The 9,381-nt window shown below is 39.0% G+C and overlaps 1 pseudogene; it reads right to left on the bottom strand.

Annotated features, from left to right (window-relative positions):
* Window positions 1-6,912: 6,912 nt before the first annotated feature.
* LOC101712909 (serine/arginine-rich splicing factor 12 pseudogene) lies at window positions 6,913-8,876 on the bottom strand (annotated as a pseudogene).
* Between the last annotated feature and the right edge of the window lie 505 nt (window positions 8,877-9,381).

Genomic DNA, 9,381 nt, shown 5'->3' with positions numbered 1-9,381 from the left:
GGGCTTCCTAGTCACCATCCCTTGCGCTGCTCCCAGCCCAGAAAAAACGGCTTTTGGGCCACCTTCTGTCCTGCTGCTCCTGGCCCAGAGGAAGGGGCTTCCAGGCCACCATCCATCTCACCACTCCCGGCACAGAGGGAGGGGCTTCTGAGTCACCATCCCACTGCTCCTGGTCCAGAGGAAGGGGCTTCCTGGCCACAATCCCTCCCACTGCTCCCAGCCCACAGGAAAGGGCTTTTGGGTCACCATCCCTACTGCTGCTCCCGACCCTGTCCCACCTCTCCCAGCTCAGAGGAGGTAATCTGGGCAGGCACTAACATCTCGCACCCCAGTTGAAATGAGAAAACACGTAAGTAAGTCTCAAAACCAGACTTCCAGATCACCTACAGCAACCCCAAAGGGAAATGAGATGGAACACTCTGATATTCAAACACCTGGACCCACTGAACTGGCAACAAAAGGGGATCTGGAAATAATGAAATCAGAAATAATTTCTCAGATAACAGGAGAAATTGTGCCCCTAGTGCAAGACATGATTAATAAATCTAGAGAGGAGCTCAGGAACATGATGGAATCCCAACATAAGAAACAAATGGAATCCATAAAACAGATGCAAATAGATTTGAAGACATGAAAAACTCCATTGAAAGTCCACACAGCAGAATGAGCCAATGTGAGGACAGAATTTCAGATATAGAAGATAAGATTGCAATTAGTGACCAGGAAAAGAAAAATTGCTTCAAAATTATAAGGGAACATGAGAAATCAACTCAGCATCTGCTAGATGATGCAAAGAAGAATAACATAAGACTGATTGGGCTCAATGAAGAAACAGGAGAGAGTGCAGATGACAAAAAAAAAACTCTTCACAGAAATAATGGCAGAAAACTTCCCAAGCAGGGGAAAAGAGCTTGACATACAGATAAGTGAGGCATATAGGACTCCAAATAGCCTTGATCAAAAAAAATCTACACATAGGCATATAATTGTTAAGATTCCAGAAACACAACAGAAGAACAAAGTTCTCCAAGCAATCAGAGAAAAGAAACAAATCATGTACAAAGGAAAGCCCATCAGAATCATAGCAGACTTCTCAACACAAACCATCAAGGCAAGAAGAGCTTGGAGTGACATATTCCAAGCCCTAAAAGAAAACAGCCTTCAACCCAGATTTATGTACCCTGCAAAACTATCTTTCAAAATTGATGGAGAAATAAGATACTTTCATGACAAAGAGCACCTTAGGAACTTCGTGAATACCAAACCAGAACTCCAAAGAATTTTACACAATAGCCTAGGAACAGACATTGAGGATCACAACCCCAGGAAGCAAAGCTGAATGAACCCATCTGGCATGACAAGAAATTAAATGTAAAGGGGGAGAACCCAACAAAAAGAAAAAGTCATGGCAATGACAAGAAAATACGTTTCAGTTACAACCATCAATGTTAATGGTCTCAATTCACCAATCAAAAGAAATAGACTGGCAGAATGGGTCAAGAAGCAAAATCCAACAATATGCCACATACAAGAAACACATGTAATTCAAAAGGAAACTCATAGACTGAAAGTTAAAGGGTGGAAAACAATACTCCATGAGATAGGAACCTGAAAAAAAGCAGGAGTAGCTATCCTCTTTGCAGATCAAGTAAATTTCAAATGAACACTGATTAAGAGAGATGAAGAAGGACACTACATCCTTGTAAAGGGAAGAATCCAAGAGGAAGAGATGACAATCATAAATATCTATGCACCAAACACTAGTGCACCCAACTATATGAAACAAATACTAACAGACATGAAAAGTCATATATGCACTAATACAATTGTAATCAATACCCCACTGTCACAAATAGATAGATCAACTAGACAAAAAATAAGTAATGAAATACTAGAACTCAATCGGACTCTTGAACAAATGAACTTAATAGATGTTTACAGTCTTCCACCCCACAAAATCAGAATACACATTCTTCTCAGCTGCACATGGGTCATTCGCCAAAATAGACCACATATTCACTCATAGAACATGTTTAAGGAAGTGCAAAGGAATTGAAGTTATCCCCTGTACATTATCAGACCATAGTGTGATGAAATTGGAGATCCATAGCCAAAGAAACTCAAAAAATTTCATAAACATGTGGAAATTGAACAACACACTTCTGAATAACCAATGGGTCACAGAGGAAATTAAAGAAGAAGTCAGACAATTCCTTCAATTAAATGATAATGACAATACAACATATTGGAATCTATGGGACACAATGAAAGCAGTCTTACAAGGGAAATTCATAGCAGTGAATATGCATATTACGAAAACAGAACGAGCCCAGTTAAACAACCTGATGTTGAATCTCAAGCTTCTAGAAAAAGAAGAGCAGGACAACCCCAAAGCTCATACAAGGGAGGAAATTATAAAGATCAGAGGAGAAATCAATGCAATGGAGACTAAGAGAATGGTACAAATAATCAATGAAACCAAGAGTTGGTTCTTTGAAAGAATCAACAAACTTGACAAAGCCTTAGCCAACCTTGTCAGAAAAAGGAAAGAAAAGACCCAAATCCATGCAATTAAGAATGAAAAGTGTGAAATTACAACAGGCCCAGCAGAAATCCAGAGGATCATCAATACCTACTTCTAGAACCTATACGCCAATAAGATGGAAAACACAGAAGAAATGGACAAATTCCTAGATACATATGATTTACCAAGGTTGAACAAAGAAGACCTAAAAATTCTAAACAACCCAACATCAACCAATGAAATTGAAAACATAATTAAAAACTTATCAACTAAGAAAAGCCCAGGCCCTGATGGCTTCACTACTGAATTCTACAAGACATTTAGAGAGGAACTGCTGCCACTACTGTTTAAACTCTTCAGTGAAATTGAAAGGAAAGCAATACTGCCAAATTCATTCCTGGAAGCAAGCATCACCTAGATCCCCAAAGCAGAGAAAGACCCAACTGAAAAAGAGAACCATAGGCCAATCTCACTAATGAACATAGATGCAAAAATCCTTAATAAGATACTGGCAAACAGAATGCAGAAGATCATCAAGAAGATCATACACCCTGATCAAGTGAGATTCATCCCAGGGATGCAGGGATGGTTCAACATATGCAAATCAATCAATGTTATACACCATATCAATAGAGCCAAGGACAAAAACCATATGATTATCTCCATAGATGCAGAAAAAGCATTTGACAAAATCCAACAAGCATTTATGATAAAAACCCTACAAAAAATTGGAATAGATGGTCTCTACCTCAAACTGATAAAAGCCATCTATGAAAAACCAACAGCCAATATCATACTAAATGGTCAAAAACTGAAATCCTTCACACTAAAATCAGGAACAAGACAAGGATGTCCACTATCACCACTCTTGTTCAATATAGTTCTGGAAACATTAGCCATGGCACTTAGACAAGAGAGAGAAATAAAAGGAATAAAGATAGGAAATGAAGAAGTCAAATTGTCATTATTTGCAGATGACATGATACTGTATATAGAAGACCCCAAGAACTCCACCAAAAGTCTTCTAGACTTAATAACCAAATTCAGTCAAGTAGCTGGTTACAAGGTCAGCACACAAAAATCAATAGCTTTCCTCTACACCAATGACAGACTCACTGAGAGAGAAATAGGGCAAATAATTCCTTTCACAATAGCATCCAAAAAACTGAAATACCTAGGAATCATCCTAATGAAAGAAATCAAAGACCTCTTCTCTGAAAACTATGGCACTCTGAAAAGAGAGATTGAAGATGATATCAGAAAATGGACAGACATCCCAAGCTCCTCGATAGGAAGGATTAATATAGTGAAAATGGCCATACTTCCACAACTGCTGTATATATTTAATGCAATTCCAATTGAGATCCCAGCAGCATACTTCATGGACCTTGAGAACACAATCCAAACATTCATTTGGAACAAGAAGAGACCCAGAATAGCAAAAGCAATTCTAGGTACCAGAGACATGGCAGGGGGTATCACAATCCTCAGCCTGCAACTATACTACAAAGCTACTGTGATAAAAAAAACAGCATAGTACTGGCAAAGAAACAGACTTGAGGACCAGTTGAACAGATTAGAAGATGCAGAAACAACACCAGACACACTCAGCCATCTCATCTTCGGTAAAGGAGCCAAATATCCTCACTGGAGGAAAGATAGCCTCTTTAATAAATGGTGCTGGAAAAATTGGGCCTCAACTTGCCAAAGATTAAAACTAGACCTGTATGTCTCACCATGCACTAAACTAAAATCAAAATGGATTAAAGATCTAAATATTAAAATAGAAACTCTGAACCAGTTGGAACAGAGGTTAGGTAGAACCCTTGAAGACATTGGTGTAGGAAAAGATTTTATGAACAAAACCTCTGTTGCTCGTGAACTAGCACAAACAATCAACAAGTGGGATCCCTTCTTCTTAAAAAGCTTCTGCACAGCAAGAGAAACCACCAGCAGTGTGAAGAGACAACCCACAATGTGGGAAAAAATCTTCACCTGCTCTTCCTCAGACAAAGGTCTACTATCTCGAATGTATAAAGAACTTAAAAAGATCAGACCTCCCAAATTTAAAGACCCAGTCCAAAAATGGGCATCTGAAATGAACAGACATTTCTCAGATAAAAAAGTAGAAATAGCAAATAAATACATGAAAAAATGTTCAACATCACTGGTCATTCGAGAGATGCAAATGAAAACAACACTGAGATTTCACCTCACTCCAGAAAGAATGGCTGCTATCATGAAATCAACCAATAACAAATGCTGGTGGGGCTGTGGGGAAAGAGGAACCCTGCTCCACTGCTGGTGGGAGTGTAGACTGGTGCAAGCACTGTGGAAATCAGTATGGAGATACCTCAAAGAACTAGGACTGGAAGTCTCATTTGACCCCGCTATCCCACTGCTGGGGATCTTCCCCAAAGAATTAAAAGAATCATACCACAGTGATATATGTGCACCCATGTTCATAGCAGCACAGTTTGTCATAGCTAAAATTTGGAAACAGCCCAAATGCCCATCAACTGGAGACTGGATAAAGAAAATGTGGGGGTTTTTTCATAAAATGGAGTACTACTCAGCCATAAAAAATGATAAATAAGACACATTTATAGCTAAGTGGATGCATATTGAGGTGATACTCTTAAGTGAAATAAATAGGACACACGTGAATAAATACTGAATAGTTTCTCTGGTGTGAGAAACTGAAAGTGTAAATAAGGACTAAATGTATAATAAGTAATGTGAAATAGGAAGAAAAGGGGCAAAGGGGAAGGAAGTGGGAGGGCTAGGGGAAAGGATAGAAGGGAATGGGATTAATATGAGAAAATGGAAAAATAGGAACAAAATCTTTGTAAATAGGGAGGAATGGAGGGGTTGAAGGGAGGGCTGGGCAAGGGTGAAAAATAAGAACCAAGAGAGACTATGTAAAGGTGCAAATTTCCAATGATGAATGTCATTATATTGTATACCTAAAATGTACCAATGTTTAGAATGAATAATCGATAAATTAAAATAGGAAGAAAAGGTCCAAAGGGGTAGGGGTAGTGGGAGGGGTAGGGGGAAGGAAAGAAGGGAAAGGAAAAATGCTGAGAAATGGAAAAAATGGAAATAAAGTCTTTGTACATAGGGAAGGGTGGAGGGCTTTAAGGGAGGGCTTGGAATGGGGAAAAAATAAGAACCAAGATGCATTATGTAAAGGTACAACTCCCAATGAGAAATGTAATTGTGTTGTATACTTTCAATGTACCAATAAAAGAATTTAATTAAAAAAATAAAATAAAACTAATGTATTTAAATCAATAAATCAATCTAGATAGTAATTTGGCATGTTATTAATATTTTTTAATAACAAAAATGTAGTAACTAAAAGAAGACAGCAGGTGCCCATTAAAAGTGTGAAATTTTTATTAGTAATTCAATTCCATATGCAGAAACCATGCCCATAACATTAAGAGGGGACACAGATCAATTATGACTTTCAAACAATTTCCATAATGGAAAAACAAATATCTAAGGTCATAAAATTCTTTTTTTTTTTTACATTTTCCTAAGAAATGTGGATCCTAAAAGGAATAGATCCTATATTGGCTTTTTTTTCTCATTTTCCTCAACTTTTTCAACTTGTCCTCTATTCTCTCATCTTTTCTTTAGTAGCATTCAGTATTGTTAAATAGCAAATGTCATAAATAACATGTTCTTTGTAAAGGTATAAATATCTGCAAACGTTTCAAATGAAGGGTAATTACATTTCCCACTGAATCATTGCATAGCAGGTGTGTGGGCCCTCTCTTCTTTATATATTCCCATCTGTCCTCTATCTTGCTTCATTTCCTACACTGATATTTCTTTGAACTGTTGGCTCTGTCAGAATTCAGAACAAAGTAGACTGTGGAAAAGTCTTGAGCTTATGGAAATAGTACTTGGGCTACTTTACTTTTTATTTTATTTTTTTGAATTCTAAATTGATTCCAGTTTACCCATTTTCTTTGAGAAGTAATCTTCTGTTGCAATGTAAATAAAACATGGTCTATCATAAATCCTTTTCGCACCCCCTTCCCTTCCTACCCTGAGAAAGGGGGTCTAGAGATGATATGTACATGTACCTACGCCCTAACATGAACGTAAACTTCATGTACTACAAACTTGTACTAGTAAAATAAAATTTATTTAAAAAGGTCCATAAAGTGGTGACATTAGATACATAATTTGTGGTGTAAGCCCTTAAACTGAGACCAAATCTTTATTAATCCAAATCTAGAAAGGTATTATTTCTTCCACATGCCCAAAGTAACTAATATCAACTCAAATTTTTGTAAGCCTTGAAATTTTTATTTAACATAATAAGAGATATAATAACTCATATTAAAGACTACATAGTGCTCTTCTGTTGTTCACCAACTGTTTTTATGACGATAACTTCGAGATCTGGAATGCGACAGAAAATGAGAATGTTTTGCTGTTTGTGCTTTAGTTTCAGAATTGGTATACCCTTTGGGAGATTTACAGGGGATCTTGCTATGGAGTCAGAATGTCTTGCATGTGATCTTGATTTTGTTCCTGAGCTAGTCTGCTTTTGAGGTGAACTTGATTGTGATTTTCCTATTGACTTGGACCTTTTTTGTAAAAATTTGGACCTTGACCATCCTCTAGAACCAGAATTCCTTCTTGGAGTTCTTGACTGCCGTGCTGAGGTAGACCACCTTGGCAGTGATTTGGAACGAGGTTTAGAATGGCTATAAGAGAATCGCCTGTTGTTGAGACTCTTTAAGGCTATCTGAGCACCTCCTGTTTCTTCCCCATGAAGAACTTCTGCTTCGAGTTCTCCTTTGACTGGGGCTTCTTGATCTCCTGTGATCAGCTGGAGAACAAGGATGTCGTTCTTTTGATTTCTTTTGACCTGGTGCTCAATTCACTTGATCTTGAACCTTGACCTTCACTCTTTAAGACTTGCAAGATGGACTTTATAAGAGACGCAGAACCAACAAAATCAGACTTGGCTTTGACTCTGGAACTCTGAGTAAATGTAGGAAAGCCGAAGTCTCAAAGTTGGCTTTGTCTTTTGCTTGATAAAGACTTCCCCTCTTCCAGGTCTTTATATCTGTGTCCACCCTCACTCTTTACTCCTTGATGCTTGAATTTTAGGTGCCTTTTGTCTGTCCTGCTCGGTTTATGCTTGGATTCTAGCTAACAGGTTGGTTCAAACTGGGGGGTTCTTGCCAGTTACTGTGGACCGCTTTAGATTTTCTGGTGGCGTCCGCTACATTCCTGACTAACAGGGAGGTGTTGGGGGGTGTGGGAAATGGTAGAATTCGGCTATCTAGTTGTAAGAATAGATCACAAGACGTTTGTTAGCTAAGAGAATTAAGTCGTTTCTGGGAAATTCCACAAGTCTGTTTGTTAAAAGAATGCCAGAAAACTTTGAGACCTTGTAAAAGTCTCACAGGAGAAAAATAGGTTTTCCTAGTTTTCTTATTTACCGTTTTCCGGGATCAGAGGACCGCGACCCAGTGACTCTACTGGTGGTAAGAGAGATATGACTCACTATGCACATCTGTGATGTTTATGGTGGGCCGGTGGGCTTGATTTTTGGCTAAAAGTCGTCCTGCTCTCTTGATACCATCTGATAAGAAGAGGGCTGAGGTGTGCTCTTTGATGAACGGGATTGGTGAATGGAAACAGGGGACTTGTGAATTCTCCTGTAGCTTTTGTGAGTCACTTAAAGTCACTGGTTATCATCAGAGGTGAAAATCACAAAGACAATAGCCAGAATAACTAAGCTGCTTTCCTACACGTGTAAAGGCCTTGCTTCTTTCCTTTGTGATTGTCGAATAGTGCCAGAGGAATTAAACTGCTGTTCATTCCCCAGTCTCCTTTTCTTTCTTTAAAACTCGGTACTTTCCTGGGTCTCCAGTTTCCCTCAAGAGAAACCAACAGGGGGCCTCGTGTAGGGAGACATGGCCACTCCCTACCTACCCTCGGTCCCGCTCGGTCTTTCGCTGCCGCCACAGCAACTCGGACGGCCCCTCTGCACGACCCCCCTCCCCTCGGCTCCACTTGGGCTACTTTAAAGATTAGTACCAAGTTAGTTGAAGCACTTCTAATCTGTTTTCTGGATAATGAATTTGAAAGACAGATATCAGGATTTCTTCTTCCATCTCCCTACTTTGATTAGCACCGGTTAAGTATGAATAGCCTTCCTTTCCATAGCTCAAGCTACTATGGGTGACACATTTTCAAGTGCACTAGAGGAGTGAGAGAAGCTAAGTGGAAGTCTAGAATATACTTGTAATATTTTTATCTGAGTTAGGAATCTGAGTAAGTTCTGCTTACTAGCACACAGAGTATGCAATAGCATGCTTACATACACACACACACACACACACACACACACACACACACACACACACATCAGAGAGTGGCATCAGGATGGCAGGCTTTCTTCCCAGACAACTTCATTGCAAAAGACAACTGTGGCTCTGTTGCCTCCTGAGGATTCTGTGTCTCTGTTCATGTCACAAGGGGTATCCACCTGTTTCTACAGGCACTCAGGCACCTCCCACTTTATTGCCAGCTCTGTGAGCTGTCTGAGAAGGACCCAGCTCATTTCTCTTAATCAGTGGGAATGACTTTCAAAACAGTCTGATGGCACCAATTGATGAAGTAAGTCAAGAGGGAGAAGCTAATCATGAAGGATGTGCTGTGTGCCTGGTGTGTGTTATTTATAGAAACTTCAACAGATAAGAATACATTAACATTATTAAGCTACATCTACCCTGTGATTCTCAGTTTTTGTTAGTGGCAAATTCTCCCTTACCTGCTGCTATATTATTCTGTAATAATTCATGCTATATTTATTTTAG

This window comes from Heterocephalus glaber, unplaced genomic scaffold (genome assembly GCF_053883595.1).
Source record: "Heterocephalus glaber isolate CG9 unplaced genomic scaffold, H.glaber_assembly_v1.0 deba00001472, whole genome shotgun sequence".
NCBI lineage: Eukaryota > Metazoa > Chordata > Mammalia > Rodentia > Bathyergidae > Heterocephalus > Heterocephalus glaber.
The sequence above is the reverse complement of the archived record's forward strand: the minus strand, read 5'-3'. Positions and strand labels throughout refer to the sequence as shown.